This window comes from Hyperolius riggenbachi, chromosome 12, assembly GCF_040937935.1.
Source record: "Hyperolius riggenbachi isolate aHypRig1 chromosome 12, aHypRig1.pri, whole genome shotgun sequence".
Classification (NCBI taxonomy): Eukaryota; Metazoa; Chordata; class Amphibia; order Anura; family Hyperoliidae; genus Hyperolius; species Hyperolius riggenbachi.
Genome location: NC_090657.1, coordinates 27582141 through 27601327, shown reverse-complemented (window position 1 = coordinate 27601327; position 19187 = coordinate 27582141). Strand labels below are relative to the sequence as shown.

General features: G+C 46.1%; 1 long non-coding RNA gene across 1 annotated transcript in view; it reads left to right on the top strand.

Moving 5' to 3' along the window:
* Positions 1-19187, top strand: part of LOC137540729 (uncharacterized) — a 136839-nt gene that overhangs the window by 73940 nt on the left and 43712 nt on the right. The window contains exons 4-5 of the long non-coding RNA XR_011025038.1: positions 11853-11978; positions 16467-16525. This is a non-coding gene — a long non-coding RNA (uncharacterized lncRNA). The remainder of the gene's footprint in view (positions 1-11852; positions 11979-16466; positions 16526-19187) is intronic.

Genomic DNA, 19187 nt, shown 5'->3' with positions numbered 1-19187 from the left:
GATACAATGACAGAAGCCATGTTCTGTTTGTCACATTGTCACAGGCTCAGGACTGGAGATGCTATCAGCTTGCCTGTGTGTAAATTCAGTCCCCTCTCCTCCTCCCCTCTGCCTCTGAAATCAATGGCTAGTAACACCTCCTCCTCCTGCCCGGACTGAGCTCCCATAAGCCCTTGCTACAGTGCCAAGACACAAAAGGAGCTGTGGGCGAGGCTTGTTTAGCTTTATAGGGAATTGGAGTATTAAAACAAAAAAGTATTTGGCTTGAGGAATGCGCTATAAACTATATGAAAGGAACACAATTATGCAATGAGTAAAAGTTTTATCTCGGATCCACTTTAAAGTAAACCGGAGTGAAGGTTATTGGCAAATAAATGGCAATGCTACCTAATCTGGGGAATGGACCAGTACAACAGAATATCCAAGCAGGTCGGACTTAAAGGACACCCGAGGTGAAAAACCACGAATGAAATAAACCATTGTATCCATCCTTCTTTTCCTAAAAATTGCTTTTTAAGGTATTACAGTTTTGTTTTATATTTAAATCTACTCTTTAAGTTTTAACTGTTTTTATTGTTTTTGCTCAATGACACATTCATTGATGTATGCCAGAGCTAAAAATGCATGAACTATTGACCCTTTTTATCTCTTCCCTGCTCTCAGAAGCCATTTTCTACTAGGAAAGTGTTTAATACCCAGTCCCGACTCAGAAAGGAACTGCCACTTATATACCTGATTAAGTAGTAGCAGTAGGGTTTTGTACCGTGTTAGCCATCAGTAAAAGCAAGAAGTTTTAAATCAGGATGATACCATTTATTGGCTAACTACAAATGAATAAGAATAAACAAGCTTTCGGCCTTGCAGCCTTCGTCAGGTTTACATCCTGTTAGTTTGCAAGCTGGTGGTACAGACAGCTTATATACATGCAACATCAAAAGGGAAAACAGATATTTTTTTCAAGCATAAATACGTCATTGCTGAACTTGTGAACTAAGAATTTACGATACCTCTGGGTCAATCCTAATACCAGGTCTGTGAGCAATGGAGTAAACAAGGATCCTTATCTTACCCCATTTAGATGGTCTGTTTGTATTAAGGCATCTTAATGACGTATTTATGCTTGAAAAAAATATCTGTTTTCCCTTTTGATGTTGCATGTATATAAGCTGTCTGTACCACCAGCTTGCAAACTAGCAGGATATAAGCCAGACGAAGGCTGCAAGACCGAAAGCTTGTTTATTCTTATTCATTTGTAGTTAGCCAATAAATGGTATCATCCTGATTTAAAACTTCTTGCATACCTGATTAACTCTTTTTCTTTCAGGCAGAGAAAGAAAAAAAGGAACACAGCATAGGTATTTGTGTGCTAGGCACTGTACATCCCCATGTCTATCTCATCATGTCACCTCAGGTATCCTTTAAAGTGTACCTGAGATGAGTAGGAGAAAATTATTTTTCTTTACCTGGTGCTTCCTCCAGCCCCCTTTAGTCTGTCAGCTCCCTCACTGTCCTCCCAGTCCCCTTGGTTGTGTCAGCACCGTAAAGTCTGCAATTCTGTACTTTCACAGTCGGACTACTGTGGTCCTGGCCACATGTGCCCCGATCGCACTCCCGTACCTGGGAGGGTTCTGCACATGCTCACTCCATTAAGACAGTAGCTGTGCTTGTGCAGAATGCTCCTGGCCACAGGTGTGCGATGTAGGAGACGCGTGGCCTGGGACAGCACATGTGCACTGGCCTGTCAGCCAGCTGGATTGTGCACCAGCACTTCACAGGAGCACAGCGGATCAGCCAGGGACATCGAGGGTGCTGATGGACTATAGGGAGCTGGAGGAAGCCCCATGTAAGTAAAAATTATATTCATTTCATCTCCAGTACAAGCACACAATTATGCGAACATTTGGCAAAGCACAGCGATGACGACTGACGCGGCAGGTCGGACCCCCGACGACTCCCATGCAAAATACCTCCATCTCTTGAACGGTCATTCGCGCCCATCTTATGCTGTCGTGTCGTGTACTCTGTGGCGGGACGATGGATCGGAGGATGCTCGTCGTTGTGTACATGGCTGTGATCCATTTCCCAGCATGCAGTGCATTGAGAAGCCGCAAGGACATTACAGTGAGGCAGTGGCGTAGCTAAGGAGCTGTGGGCCCCGATGCAAGTTTTACAATGGGGCCCCCAAGCACTCTATATATAACAATTGATACGGCGCACCAAAACCTGCCAATGGCAACTACAGTGTCAGAGGTGCAAGAAGGGGAACAGCTTGTTAATAATTGCCACTATTCAAAGTATCTATAGGAGTGATTATTATGAGCACAGGACCAATAGAGAGCTAATACGGTGGTTGAGGTAGGGCCCTTAGGGACCCCTCTGGCCCAAAGGCCTCGATGCAGTCGCAACCTCTGCAACCCCTATTGCTATGCCCCTGCAGTGCGGTAAGCCGCATTAGAAAGCGTCTATCACACTGCACCACAATGCACCACTGTGAACATAGCCTGAGGCTTTGTTAACATCTGAAATCGCTGACTGCAGCGATTTTAAATTTTTGAGGGCGTTTTTTTTTCTCCTCCTGGTGCTTAGCTGCGCGCTGTGGTTTTGTATAAAGTGCTTTTGCAGAGCGATTTAGTTTTTTCACTTCCTGACGCAAGTCAGGAAGTGAACTCTTTGACCCGGAAAATAATAAATTCAACATATTTATTCTTAAAAGCGCAGGGGAAATCACTATACAAAGTGCTTTTTCAATCGCTTTGCGATTTTCCCTATACCTTGCATTGAGCAAGAACGCTCAGAAAATGGTACAGGCAGTGGATCGGAAACGAACCGCTCAGATGTGAACTCCCTGATAGGGAATCCTTGCACAGGGGATTTTGAAAATCGCCAGCGCTTAAAAAAAGCAAAACGCCCTCGATGTGAATGAGCCCTAATAAGCGTTCTTACTGGGAAATGTGTGACTGCTCACAGACGTCTGCAGGAGATAGTAAAGAGCACCGCTCATGTCACTTTTTCTTTTTTTCCTTCTCCACTTTCCCAGAATAATGCGCATAAATTAACCACTTCCCGACCGCCCACTACACAGGGGCGGCGGGGAAGTGGAGCCCTGCAGGACGGCCTCACCCACAGAGGCGGCGGTCCATTTAAGGGCATGGGCGGAGCGATCGCGTCATCCGTGACGCGATCCTCCGCCGGCGCCTGTCACCGCTCGCTCGCCGCAACATCCCGCCGGCTATACGGAAGCGCCGGCGGGATGTTAACCCCGCGATCGCCGCATACAAAGTGTATAATACACTTTGTAATGTTTACAAAGTGTATTATACAGGCTGCCTCCTGCCCTGGTGGTCCCAGTGTCCGAGGGACCACCAGGGCAGGCTGCAGCCACCCTAGTCTGCACCCAAGCACACTGATTTCTCCCCCCCCTGCCCCAGATCGCCCACAGCACCCATCAGACCCCCCCCTGCCCACCCCCCAGACCCCTGTTTGCACCCAATCACCCCCCTAATCACCCATCAATCACTCCCTGTCACTATCTGTCAACGCTATTTTTTTTTTTATCCCCCCCCCCCTGCTCCCTGCCCCCTCCTGATCACCCCCCACCCCTCAGATTCTCCCCAGACCCCCCCCCCCAGACCACCCCCCCCTGTTTACTGTATGCATCTATCCCCCTGATCACCTGTCAATCACCTGTCAATCACCTGTCAATCACCCGTCAATCACCCGTCAATCACCCGTCAATCACCCCCTGTCACTGCCACCCATCAATCAGCCCCTAACCTGCCCCTTGCGGGCAATCTGATCACCCCCCCACACCAATAGATCGCCCACAGATCCGACATCAGATCACCTCCCAAATCCATTGTTTACATCTATTCTCTCCTCTAAACACCCACTAATTACCCATCAATCACCCATCAATCACCCCCTATCACCACTTGTCACTTTTACCTATCAGATCAGACCCTAATCTGCCCCTTGCGGGCACCCAATCACCCGCCCACACGCTCAGATTGCCCTCTGACCCCCCCTTATCAATTCACCAGTGCATTAATTACATCTGTTCTTCCCTGTAATAACCCACTGATCACCTGTCAATCACCTGCCAATCACCTATCACCCATCAATCACCCCCTGTCACCCCCTGTCACTGCCACCCATCAATCAGCCCCTAACCTGCCCCTTGCGGGCAATCTGATCACCCACCCACACCATTAGATCGCCCGCAAACCCGCCGTCAGATTACCTCCCAAATGTATCGTTTACATCTGTTATCTTCTCTAAACACCCACTAATTACCCATCAATCACCCCCTATCACCACCTGTCACTGTTACCTATCAGATCAGACCCTAATCTGCCCCTTGCGGGCACCCAATCACCCGCCCACACGCTCAGATTGCCCTCAGACCCCCCCTTATCAATTCGCCAGTGCATTAATTACATCTGTCCTTCCCTGTAATAACCCACTGATCACCTGTCAATCACCTGCCAATCACCTATCACCCATCAATCACCCCCTGTCACTGCCACCCAACAATCAGCCCCTAACCTGCCCCTTGCGGGCAATCTGATCACCCACCCACACCAATAGATCGCCCGCAGATCCGACATCAGATCACCACCCAAGCGCAGTGTTTCCATCTATTCTCTCCTCTAAACACCCACTAATTACCCATCAATCACCCATCAATCACTCCCTATCACCACCTGTCACTGTTACCTATCAGATCAGACCCTAATCTGCCCCTTGCGGGCACCCAATCGACCGCCTACACGCTCAGATTGCCCTCAGACCCCCCCTTATCAATTCGCCAGTGCAATATTTACATCTGTTCTCCCCTGTAATAACCCACTGATTACCTGTCAATCACCTATCAATCACCCATCAATCACCCCCTGTCACTGCCACCCATCAATCACCCCCTGTTACTGCCACCCATCAATCACCCGCTGTCACTGCCACCCATCAATCAGCCCCTAACCTGCCCCTTGCGGGCAAACTGATCACCCACCCACACCAATAGATCGCCCGCAGATCCGACATCAGATCACCACCCAAGCGCAGTGTTTCCATCTATTCTCTACCCTAAACACCCACTAATTACCCATCAATCACCCCCTGTCACTGCTACCTATCAGATTAGACCCCTATCTGCCCCTAGGGCACTCAATCACCCGCCCACACCCTCAGAATGCCCTCAGACCCCAGCCCTGATCACCTCGCCAGTGCATTGCTTGCATCCATTCCCCCCTCTAATCACACCTTGAGACACCCATCAATCACCTCCTGTCACCCCCTAGCACACCTACCCATCAGATCAGGCCCCAATTTGCCCCGTGTGGGCTCCTGATCACTCGGCCAAACCCTCAGACCCCCTTCCGATCACCTCCCCAGTGCATGGATTGCATCTATTTTCCCCTCTAACCACCCCCTGAGACACCCATAAATCACCTCCTGTCACCCCCCTAGCACTCCTATCCATCAGATCAGGCCCAATACAACCTGTCATCTAAAAGGCCACCCTGCTTATGACCGGTTCCACAAAATTCGCCCCCTCATAGACCACCTGTCATCAAAATTTGCAGATGCTTATACCCCTGAACAGTCATTTTGAGACATTTGGTTTCCAGACTACTCACGGTTTTGGGCCTGTAAAATGCCAGGGCGGTATAGGAACCCCACAAGTGACCCCATTTTAGAAAAAAAAGACACCCCAAGGTATTATGTTAGGTGTATGACGAGTTCATAGAAGATTTAATTTTTTGTCAAAAGTTAGCGGAAATTAATTTTTATTGGTTTTTTTTCACAAACTGTCATTTTTCACTAACTTGTGACAAAAAATAAAATCTTCTATGAACTCGCCATACACCTAACGGAATACCTTGGGGTGTCTTCTTTCTAAAATGGGGTCACTTGTGGGGTTCCTATACTGCCCTGGCATTTTAGGGGCCCTAAACCGCGAGGAGTAGTCTAGAAAACAAATGCTTCAAAATGACCTGTGAATAGGACGTTGGGCCCCTTAGTGCACCTAGGCTGCAAAAAAGTGTCACACATGTGGTACCGCCGTACTCAGGAAAAGTAGTATAATGTGTTTTGGGGTGTATTTTTACACATACCCATGCTGGGTGGGAGAAATTTCTATGTAAATGGACAATTGTGTGTAAAAAAATCAAACAATTGTCATTTACAGAGATATTTCTCCCACTTAGCATGGGTATGTGTAAAAATACACCCCAAAACGCATTATACTACTTCTCCTGAGTACAGCGGTACCACATGTGTGGCACTTTTTTACACCCTAAGTACGCTAAGGGGCCCAAAGTCCAATGAGTACCTTTAGGATTTCACAGGTCATTTTGCGACATTTGGTTTCAAGACTACTCCTCACGGTTTAGGGCCCCTAAAATGCCAGGGCAGTATAGGAACCCCACAAATGACCCCATTCTAGAAAGAAGACACCCAAAGGTATTCCGTACGGAGTATGGTGAGTTCATAGAAGTTTTTATTTTTTTGTCACAAGTTAGCGGAAATTGATTTTAATAGTTTTTTTTCACAAACTTGTGACAAAAAAATAAAAACTTCTATGAACTCACCATACTCCTAACGGAATACCTTGGGGTGTCTTCTTTCTAAAATGGGGTCATTAGTGGGGTTCCTATACTGCCCTGGCATTTTAGGGGCCCTAAACCGTGAGGAGTAGTCTTGAAACAAAAATGACCTGTGAAATCCTAAAGGTACTCATTGGACTTTGGGCCCCTTAGTGCAGTTAGGGTGCAAAAAAGTGCCACACATGTGGTATCGCCGTACTCGGGAGAAGTAGTACAATGTGTTTTGGGGTGTATTTTTACACATACCCATGCTGGGTGGGAGAAATACCTCTGTAAATGACAATCTTTTGATTTTTTTACACACAATTGTCCATTTACAGAGGTATTTCTCCCACCCAGCATGGGTATGTGTAAAAATACACCCCAAAACACATTGTACTACTTCTCCTGAGTATGGCGATACCACATGTGTGGCACTTTTTTGCACCCTAACTGCGCTAAAGGGCCCAAAGTCCAATGAGTACCTTTAGGATTTCACAGGTCATTTTGAGAAATTTCGTTTCAAGACTACTCCTCACGGTTTAGGGCCCCTAAAATGCCAGGGCAGTATAGGAACCCCACAAATGACCCCATTTTAGAAAGAAGACACCCCAAGGTATTCCGTTAGGAGTATGGTGAGTTCATAGAAGATTTTATTTTTTGTCAAAAGTTAGCGGAAATTGATTTTAATTGTGTTTTTTCACAAAGTGTCATTTTCCGCTAACTTGTGACAAAAAATAAAATCTTCTATGAACTCGCCATACTACTAACGGAATACCTTGGGGTGTCTTCTTTCTAAAATGGGGTCATTTGTGGGGTTCCTATACTGCCCTGGCATTTTAGGGGCCCTAAACCGTGAGGAGTAGTCTTGAAACGAAATTTCTCAAAATGACCTGTGAAATCCTAAAGGTACTCATTGGACTTTGGACCCTTTAGCGCAGTTAGGGTGCAAAAAAGTGCCACACATGTGGTATCGCCGTACTCAGGAGAAGTAGTATAATGTGTTTTGTGGTGTATTTTTACACATACCCATGCTGAGTGGGAGAAATATCTCTGTAAATGGACAATTGTGTGTAAAAAAAATTAACAAATTGTCATTTACAGAGATATTTCTCCCACCCAGCATGGGTATGTGTAAAAATACACCCCAAAACACATTATACTACTTCTCCTGAGTACGGCAATACCACATGTGTGGCACTTTTTTGCAGCCTAACTGCGCTAAGGGGTCCAAAGTCCAATGAGCACCTTTAGGCTTTACAGGGGTGCTTACAATTTAGCACCCCCCAAAATGTCAGGACAGTAAACACACCCCACAAATGATCCCATTTTGGAAAGTAGACCCTTCAAGGTATTCAGAGAGGGGCATGGTGAGTCCGTGGCAGATTTCATTTTTTTTTGTCGCAAGTTAGAAGAAATGGAAACTTTTTTTTTTTTTTTTTTTTTCTCACAAAGTGTCATTTTCCGCTTACTTGTGACAAAAAATAATATCTTCTATGAACTCACTATGCCTCTCAGTGAATACTTTGGGATGTCTTCTTTCCAAAATGGGGTCATTTGGGGGGTATTTATACTATCCTGGAATTCTAGCCCCTCATGAAACATGACAGGGGGTCAGAAAAGTCAGAGATGCTTGAAAATGGGAAAATTCACTTTTGGCACCATAGTTTGTAAACGCTATAACTTTTACCCAAACCAATAAATATACACTGAATGGGTTTTTTTTTATCAAAAACATGTTTGTCCACATTTTTCGCGCTGCATGTATACAGAAATTTTACTTTATTTGAAAAATGTCAGCACAGAAAGTTAAAAAAATCATTTTTTTGCCAAAATTCATGTCTTTTTTGATGAATATAATAAAAAGTAAAAATCGCAGGAGCAATCAAATAGCATCAAAAGAAAGCTTTATTAGTGACAAGAAAAGGAGCCAAAATTCATTTAGGTGGTAGGTTGTATGAGCGAGCAATAAACCGTGAAAGCTGCAGTGGTCTGAATGGAAAAAAAGTGGCCGGTCCTTAAGGGGTAGAAAGCCCTAGGTCCTCAAGTGGTTAAGTAAATCAAAAAGTGGCATGTCTGTAACTTCAATCAAGAAAACAGAAAACAAACAAACCTGTAATTGAAAAACCGGTAATAGCAACTGACTGTAAACAATGTGAATTGGCAGTTTAGGTGTGGTGCTGAAGTGGTTAAGCAGCCTCCTCCCACGTGGAGTTTCCTCAGAGCCTGGTGTCTGCCTGAGTACTCACTGGATCTTGCATATCAATAGCAGGAGCAATAACAGATGTCAGCTTATAATATGCAGACAGTGACCTCCACAGATTCTTTCCACCAGAGGGCGCTGTGTTTGTTTACATCTAGATGTGTAGTAGAGCACTCACAAGCAGGACTGGTTCACTACAACATGCTTTAGTTATGAATTTGGTGGCAGTTACACAATGTTATATATGTTCAAGAGGTGCTAGTAGGTTTCATTACTGAAAAGAAACGTTTTAAAGGTGCTGCCTGTGGTGATAGAGTAGCATTGTGCAGATGAATTGAACAGCATTCCTGCACTCTGCATATTGTGGTGTCTTGTGGTTAGTAATGTAGGTGAAGGTGTATATGCAGTGCTGATAAGTCTTTATGGAGACTGAAATAAACCCCGGGCAGTATAAGGTGAGCACGGGACAATAAAGCACATAATTGAACGGCTACTCTGAAAATTGCATGACAAAATATGTTCTAAAGCTAAACTACCGTTGCCGATTGTCAGGAGGAAGCAGCTTAGTGGTCAGGAGGAAATCCTGTTGACCTTTCAGGACCCTCCCTTACCCATTGGTCCTGTAATATAATGTAGGTCTTCACTGTCAGACTTTTCTTACAATATTCTCTGTTCATTGACGTGCTCTATTCCTAACGTGTTTAGTGCACACCCATGCTGGAAGCGGGCAATTTGGGCACCCGCTACAGGCGGAGATGTGGGCAAAACCATTGGCGCCCATTGAAATACCGATATTGATGTTGTTCAGTGCCGTGAGTTCAATGGGTGCCTATGGCAGCGCCAGGAAAATTATTTTTTTTATTTTGGGCGGGGGATGGCGAACACTGCTATTCCAGCGCAGGAGACTTAGACGCAGCCGGCGCCACCATAGAGCGTAAAATGAATTACGGCTATAGCAGCGCACGGAGTAACTTTGGCGCCGTCTCCCGAACCCATTCCTCTCGCACACGGGGAATGGGATTTAGGCTGCAGGTAGGGTGTTTGTGCGGGGGTGGAGGTTAGGTCTAGCTGCCAGGTAGGGTGTTTGTGTGTGGGGGGAATGGGGGGTGTGTGTGTGTGTGTGTGTGTGTGTGTGTGTGTGTGTGTGTGTGTGTGTGTGTGTGTGTGTGTGTGTGTGTGTGTGTGTGTGTGTGTGTGTGTGTGTGTGTGTGTGTGTGTGTGGTGCTATGGGTTAGGCATCAGGTAGGGTGTTAATGTGAGGGGAAAGGTAATGGATGTTTCAGGAGGGGGGCTGTGCGGTTAGGGTTAGGCGTCAGGGGGAGGTAGAGTAGGGTAAGGTTTAGTTATAGTAAAATATCGGTATTTAATACGAATATATTTTTTAATTCTTCTTCTTTACACTTTAGTAGTAGAATATCAGTAAAATATCAGTAGGTAATAGTAGAATATCAGTACATTTACAATCAGCTTTCTTGAATGCCTATTGTGTTTGCACTAATGCTGTGCTATTCAGTCTATGTACAGTTCACACCACATCTGTTTTGCTGCAATACAACAGATTCAGTTGTAACCACGCAGAACGTGCAGAGCGTTGCATGCATTGCTGTGCACAGTGTTAGTACAGGAACATGCACACTGGTCAGTTGCTTCTTTGCCTGCGTTGCATAGCATGCCGCTGCAAATGTTTTTGGTAGGCCCCTTTAACACTAGAGGGAATTTTCTGCATTTTAACGCCACGGCCAAAGTTGGCGTTTTCCAAGGTAAAATGAAAGTCTATCATTTTACCTTTCACACTTAACGTTGCGTTTTGGAGTGGTGCGGTTTTTTTTTTTGGTTTTTTTTTAGGGCTGACCGTTGCATTTCAACTCTCCCAGGAGCTTTTTTAGGGCTGACCGCAGCGTTTCTCTTTACAATTGATAGTAATGTGTTGGCGTTAAAACGCCTTGAAAACGCCTGCAGCCAAAACGCAGCATTTTAGCCTTTTACCGCTGCCTGTAGTGTGAAAGAGCCCATAGAGTTATATATGTTATAACGCAACATAATGCAATGCCATTATTATACAAGCCATTCACCTGCTCGGCTCTGTGGGCTGGGAGCATACTTGCCTGTCAGTTTTCTATGTGTGTTTTCTTGCATGTGTCAGTACTGTTGCTAGGTCCCCGGTTTGAAACCCAGCCAGGGTACCATCTGCAAGGGCTTTGTAGGTCCTCCCTGTGTCTGTGTGGGTTTCCTCCGGGTACTCTGGTTTCCTCCCACATCCCAAAAACATACAGATACGTTTATTTGGCTTCCCCCTAAATTGGCCCTAGAGTACAATACATACATACATACATACATACATACATACATACATACATACATACATACATACATACATACATACATACACATATGACTATGGTAGGGATGAGATTGCAAGCCCCTTTGATGGACCGTTAAATGACCAGACAATGTATTTTGTATAGTGCTGCGGAAGATGTCAGCCCTATATTAATAATAATAATAATAATAATAATAATAATAATAATAATGTGTTTTCTGCACACCATGTGTGTCTGTATCTGGAAAAATGGGCACTTTTTCTCGCAGAAGGGAATGTAATTGATGAAGCAGATGCATGCAATGCTGTACTGCGGTCAAATGCGTTTTTTGCAGCTAAGCGAAGTGTGAGCTACTCCATTGATTTAACATGGGTTCTCCGCTTTCCTGTGCAGAAAACACACGGGCAATCAGACAAGTGTGCTTCCTGTCTTACCTGTTAAGGTGCGCACACGCACTACAGAAGCCAATGAAGGGTCCGTCGGACCCTCCCACTGGGCGGACTTTCAGCAGACAGTAGTGCATGTGTACGCACTGTTGGCGGACTGATAAGGCCGTTCCTGAACAATCCTCTCAGCACTACTGTCTGCTGAAAGTCCGCCCAGTGGGAGGGTCCGACGGACCCGTGGTTGGCTTCTATAGTGCGTGTGTACGCACCTTTAGGCATTTCTTATGCATATACATGACTTGCATTGTCCACCACATGGTACATCTAACAATTGTTCTTGCTGATGCCTCATACACAGGTACAAGGCAGCACATGACCCGGCGGGGAGCAGGACTCAATACCTCGGGCAACATTGCAGGGCCGAGGCTGTACAGGCGCATCGCTAGTCTACAGCAGCACGTGTGTGACATCACATGGAAGCCGGGTGAGTGGAGTGAACAATACTGCCAACTGCTGCTTGGCCAAAGTGATCCACCAGGCGGCCAAAGCGTAGTCTGGGAGGGGATGCTTCTTGTACACTGGATTGTCTGCATAGTTAGTAGTCATTGGCATCGTTTTTATCTAGCGTGTGTGCCGGATCATGCAGAGTGGCTCACAGTGTAATCCCTTCCACAGTCAGATGTCTATACAGCAATCTGGGGGAACAGCAGTGAACCAACTGGCATGGTTTTGGGATGAGAAGAGGTGTGAGCAGAGATGGATTGAGATGTAATGGGGACCTGGGCAAGGTAGTAGATGTGGCGCCCCACTGTGGTCCTTTCGATAAGCTGAAGTGGAGAGAGGTCAGAGAAGGTGGCAGGTGGCCCCTCGATTCTCACTAGTCCCTAAGCACCTGCCTAGGTTGTCTGGTGGATAATCCTTCTCTGGGTGCGAGTGCCTGGAGGAAACCCATGCAAACTCCATACAGATAATCATACCTCCCAAGCTTTTAAAATAAGAAAGAGGGACACCTAAAGGGAACCTAAACTGAGAAGGATATGGATTTTTCTTTTTAGAATAATACCATTTGCCTGACTCTCCTGCTGATCCTGTGTCTCTGATACTTTTAGCCACAGCCCCTGAACAAGCATGCAGATCAGGTGCTCTGACTGAAGTCAGACTGGATTAGCTGCATGCTTGTTTCTGGTGTGATTCAGACACTGCTGCAGCCAAAGATCAGCAGGAGAGTCAGGCAACTTGTATTGTTTAAAAGGAAATGTCCATATCCCTTCTCCGTTAAGGTTCCCTTTAAGCCATGCCTTTGCCACACCCCCAATCACGCCCCCAGCACACCCATAGTCATGCATATCTTTAAGATTTTTTTTCTTTTTAGGAAAATGTTTTTATAATTCAAACCACACTGGTCCTTTCTATTTTTGTTAATTTTTCTTCATATGAAAATAAGAAATATATCTATTTAAAGGATGGGAATAAAGTTTTTAGAGTCAAACACATTTTTGAGTATAAATTTTTTTTTTTTTTACATAGATTTGTACATCAGTCCTGAAAGTGAGACAAAAAGAAGAAAGAGGGGACTGGGTCCTCAGAGGGGACTGTCCCAATTCCGAATCCAAAAAACGCTTTATTGGCAGGAACAAATGCATTTAGCATTGCCAAAGCAAAACGTTAGCATTAACATGGGGGGTTGTGGGGATAATGGCCCATACTCACGGGCAACTTGAAGGGCCTGTCGCCAGCACACGTGAGCGTGTGGGCGACAGGCCGGCGACAGCTCCTCGCCAGGTCCCTCCGCGTACACACGCGGAAGAGGGACCAGCGGCGCGACGGAAGCTGTCGCCGACGTTCCTCCTCCCCCCGCCGGAAGCTCCGTATACTTCAATGGAGGTTGCTGTCGCTAGTCCGCGTACTCACGCGGACTAGCGACAGTTGCGGCGGAATTGCGGCGCCGACTGTCGCCAGGCGATTGAGCAGTTCAATCGCCTGGCGATATCAGCGACGGGCGACAGTTCGGGGTGCGCGCCCGTGCAACGGCGCATACTCACGGGAGACCTGTCGCCGCAACACGCGCGCCGCGTGTTGCGGCGACAATTGTAGCCCGTGAGTATGGGCCATTAGGGAAGGGTATAGGGGGTTATAGTATACAGTCCATAGGGTCCGAAAGAGGGACTGTTGGGAGCTATAATAATGTCTTGCATGAGATTTGAACCTGGCACGTCATCACATTAAGTAGAGCTATATTTAAATATAAAACAGTTAATTTTGGGGGAAGGGAACCTCGTACCTCACTTTTTGAAAGTAATAAGTTATATCACTTCTGGTACTGGTGTACTAGTTAAATGATTGCTGAAAACTGACTTTTTATCTCTCACACATCATGACCCGAGTTTAGATTCATTTTAGGAAAGCGTTTTGCAGCTCCTGCTGTGTTATCAATAATAAGCAGTTTCAGTCTCGGTGAGCCCAACCATCTGTTGTCTTTAAAACTAACACTATTCTCTCTAGAGCGGTTTGTTAGCTTTTCTCTGAATCAGACTTGGCTACGCAGGGATGTTAAAAGCTTGGCAACTAACAGCATTTGAAAGAGAAACAAAATGCATAAATGAATATCTTTATTGAAATGTTGCGGTCTTACCCATAAAAAGTGACCTGTGGCTTGAGATAGACTTGTATGTACAATTCCCGTTCCTACATAGATCTAGGCTGTGCTGCTTTTTGTCCCTTCTCTCTTCCTTTAGTGGGTGAATAGTGTACTGGTTAAGGGCACGGCCTCTGGCGTAGGGTTGAAATCCTGACTGTTCATGATCAGTAAGTCAGTACCTATTATGTAAAGAGTCCTTGGGCAAGACTCCCCAACACTGCAGGGTTATCTACTGAGCGCGTCCTTAGTGGCTGCAGTTCTCAAGCGCTTTGAGTCTGACAGGAGAAAGGCGATATACAAATGTTAGCATTATTCTTAGCATCCTTATTCTCACTGTAAGGGTTAAGAATTTAGGATTGTAAATGACTCTGTGCAGTTGGACTGTAGCTTAACGTAAACCTGAGGTGACAAAGTTATGCATTCCTGAGAAAGGTGTCTAGACACTGACTGGTTACTAGCCCCTGTTCTTCGCTCTAGTGCAGGGGTGTCAAACTCGAGTAAAAAGTGGGCTGAAATTGAACATTAGGACTTAGCAGCGGGCCAACCTCAATGTCGACTGGCCACCTTTATAAAGTTCCCTGGTGTCTAATTGCCCCCCTCCAACTCCTATACAGTTCCCTGGTGTCTAGTGGTCCTCCTTCCTTCCCTATACAGTTCCCTGGTGTCTAGTGGTCCTCTCTTCTCCTATACAATTCCCTAGTAATTAGTGTTTGTCCCTACCTCCCCCATTTGACTTCCCTGGGGGCTTCACCTCCAATATAGCTTCCCTGGTGGTCTAGAGTGGGATAACATGATGCAAAGTGGGGAAACCCCTTGAGGGGCAAATTTAATGGCTCTGAGGGAAAGATTTGGCCCGTGGGCCGTAGTTTGACATGTATGCTCTAGTGGGAGCCCAAGGGTGCATTCTCTATCCACTTTACATGCTCTCTTTCTGTGTGCTCTTGCTGTGAGGCAGCTATCACCAGGTGCATCCTGGGCACGTGCAGTTCCAGTGATTGAGAACCACACATGCCCCGGGCAGACTGGGTTGTGGGTGCTTTGCACAGCCGTTCAGAGCATAATCCATGAGGTCGTGCAGACTGGACAGCGCATGTGCCCCACTCTGATTGGAACCATTTGGAGCTGTGATTGAGGCATACAGCAGTAGCATGGAAGTGCTTTTCAGCGGACAGGTGAGTGTATGCTCCACTGCCAATACTCTGCACAGCCCAGGGGAGGACATTACGTGGGGGAGATGTGCGGGCCCAGCAGGTGGAGATGGCTTTCAATTTTCAATAGATTTTGTGCTGAAATCTATTGAAAATCCCACCCCTGTTCCCCTGCCCCCTTCCTATAGGCCAGAACATGCTCCTCCCCCCCCCCTTTTTTCTATAGAGCAGAACATGCCGGCCAGCTGATAGCTGAGCAGCGTCACTGTACATATAAAGAATTATCACTTTATAAGACAGTGTGTCATGGGCTTTAGACTTTTGCTGTGTAGTGATAACAGTGGCAATAGATGCCCAGTCTCTGTGTGAGAACAATGACTGATTGGAAGCCATAGAGTGTGTGGTGGGCGGAGCAAGGACCTCTGATAGATTCCAGCATTTATGCACTGCTAGTAAGTCATTAGTCATCACTTTGTCAGAGAGGATTTAAGATGTAATGGGGCCCTAGGCAAGGTATTCGATTTGGGCCCCCTTGTGGTACTTGTGGTAAGCTGTCAAAGAAAGGTGGTTGGTGGGCCCCCTGACATCCACTAAGCCTCAGGCACCTGCCTAGGTTGCCTGGAGGATCATCCTGCTCTGCACTTTGTATACTTTGTACAGCAGTAGTGTAGCTAAGGAGCTATTGGCCTTGATGCAAGTTTTACATTGGGGCCCCCCAAGCACTCTATACATAACAATTGATACGGCGCACCAAAACCTGCCAATGGTAACTACAGTGTCAGAGGTGCAAGAAGGGGATGGGGAGCAGCTTGTTAATGATGCTCATAATATGTCATAATATGATGGTTGTAATATGTCAGCCCTGCGTAATATGTTGGCGCTTTATAAATACAATAAATAAATAATAAAATATAAAGAATGATCACTACTATTCAAAGCATCTATAGAAATGATTATTACCAGCACAGGGCCAATAGAGAGCTAATATTGTGCTTGAGGGAGGATCCCTCGGGGCCCCTCTGACCCAAGGGCCCCGATGCAGTCGCTACCTCTGCAACCCCTATTGCTACGCCACTGTTGTACATTGATTATATGTAAACAGAGCATCTGCTTATGAAAAGACATTCCTATCTCTTACCATTCATTGATACCTTGTAATTTCTATTTTTTTTCCTCAACTGTTCAGATCCGCATTAAAGAAGATCAAGATGGCGGCCTTCATAATGGTCTCATTTTCGTTTTCCTGTAAGTGAAACACTTCCTCTATGCAAAGATAGGTATACAGGAACCATAAAATACAAGATTTATGGCCAGAGAGATAACAAGGAGGGCTACTGAGATCTGTGACATGGGCTGTACGTGAATAATCTGAAATGCTCAGGGCTAAATGAAACATGTAGTTAAAGATTACCTCAATGTCACTGAATTATTGCATCCTGCTTAAAGCAAAACTGTCAGCACTCAGCAATGCACAGGGCAGGCAGCTGCTCCATAGCCTCCACCAATGCGCTGCGTATCATTCACTATGAACTAGTTCTGTCTCTTTCTGCTGACCATTCCTAAAAACCTGTCCCCAGCCTGTACTGTGTGGGGAGCAAGCATGAGAGGTTCTCACAGCAAGAGGTGTGTCATGCTGGTGGTAATGTTGTAGTGATTTGTCCTTGTGCATGTTTATTAATGATATAGATAGCGCCATAATCCTCTGTGGTGCTGTACTGTAGATATGGGTGCATAACATTCAGCACAGCAATGTGACTGTAACATACAAACCATGTACATTAAAACATGGAGAAATTAGGTTTGGTTCACACATAGGACAGGACAGTACCTGACTGGACCAGAAATGTATAGATCTGTCAGTTTTGCATGGCAGTTTGCTACAGGGCCAGATTATTCCACTAGGCATTCCAAGTCGCTGATTGCCCCACCCCCCGTCAGAGTATAAGGGGCCCCATCAGCATGTGATCCTACTCTGGTATTCTAGACGCTGGCTTGTCACTCTCCCTGTGCTCCGCCTCCGTGGCCCCGTTTCTGCAATATTCACATGGCCCTGTTCCAGCGCCGAACCTCGTGTTCCCCTGCAGACCGCTCAGCTCCGATCACCACAGTTTCTTCCGTCCAGCGCCTCTGACCTCATGAGAGGCGCAGGCCAGCAGTAACCATGGTGATGGGATGCTAAGCTCACCTGCTTAGTGTTCGGTCACCATGGTTACTCTCAGCACATTAAGCTGTACTGCTTTAGCAGTGCAGCGTGATGAATCAGGCCCTATGTGTGAACAAATCCATAGAAACACATAGAAAACTGAAGCAAACTGACAAAAACTGAACAAAACAGGACTGGACACCTTTTTATATGTGAACAAAACCTACAGGCAATAAGTTAAGGGAGAGCCCTCCCTTTATGAGGTTAAGCATAATTTATAAATGCTTTAAAGCACACCTAAACTGAGAGTGATATGGAAGCTGCCATATTTATTTGCTTTTAAACAATACCTATTGCCTGGATGTCTTGCTGATCCTCTTACACATAGACCCTGAACAAGCATGAAGATCAGGTTTTTCTGACCAAAGTCTGACTGGACTAGCCGCATGCTTGTTTCAGGGCTCGTTTCCACTATCGCGAATCCGCATGCGTCCAACGCATGCAGATTCGCACATGGTATGCAAGTGGATGGGCCTGTTTCCACTGTTGCGTTGGTGATGTGCGTTTTTTTCAGCGGTAAAAAAACGCACAAAAGAGCCAACGAATTCGCCTGCGAGTGGAATGCATGCGAATCGCCGCTAATGTATTTAATAGGAAATTCGCATGCGGCTATGGTATGCGAATTCGCATGCGAAATTGGCATAGGTACCAATGTAATTCAAACAGGCAGTGACATGGTTAAATTCGCATATACCCTCACCTATGCGAATTCACGGCAAAAAACGCATGGGAAATCGCATCCGCATGCGATTTCATCAGCGGTGGAATCCAGGCGATTCCGCACCGCAATAGTGGAAACAAGCCCTCAGGTGTGTGATTCAAGCACTACTGATGCCTGAAAGATCAGCAGGACAGCCAGTCAACTGGCATTGTTTAAAAGGATATAAATATGGCCGCCTCCATATCCCTCTCACTTCAGGTCCTTTTAACTTCTTGAGGACTGCAATGTTAAACCCCCCTAGTGACCAGGCCATTTTTTACTAATTGGGCCACTGCAGCTTGAAGGCCTAGCTGTAGGGCCACTCAACTCCGCACACAAGTGATTTTCCTACAGAGGGGACAGTCATGTGAGGCAGTACAGCGATGCATTCAATCACAGTGCTGTACAGGGTTATTTGACGGCATCTAACACTCACCACTGGGCGACAGGGTCCGCTCCTCCTTCCAAGCGGAGATGCGCGCATGAGCGCGCGCAATCTCCTGCTAGCACCATTCCCAGCTATTCATGCCAACCGGCGTAGATTAGTCCTGGGACTGCCGCCACGTTCACGCCAATTGGCGAGGAGCAATCGGCAAGTAGTTAAGGCTGGTTTATGATTTGATATTCAAGGCTGGCACTTGGGCAGTGCAAAACATGTAACTGTACAGTAAATTAGAGCTTATGCAGCGCTCACAATGTTCGTAACAATTAGTCCTCAAAAATATCCTATGACCAGTTCCATCAAAAGCTTCAACACAAAAAAAATCTCCTCAACTACAAGTAGTCTCTACAAGTAGAGAGGAGAAATTGCTGATATTGGAACCAGTGGAGGTTTCTGCTGTTGGAAGAGCTTTGAGAATACAGCGAACATAATTCTGCAAGCGCTGAAAGCTGGTCCCTGCATGGTCAGCTTTAATATCCGGTGAGCGTGTTTTCTAGCTAGTGCATTCTGGTGGAGGCACACGGGAGGTGGTGCAAGGTGTGTTCACAACAAGACTGCACCT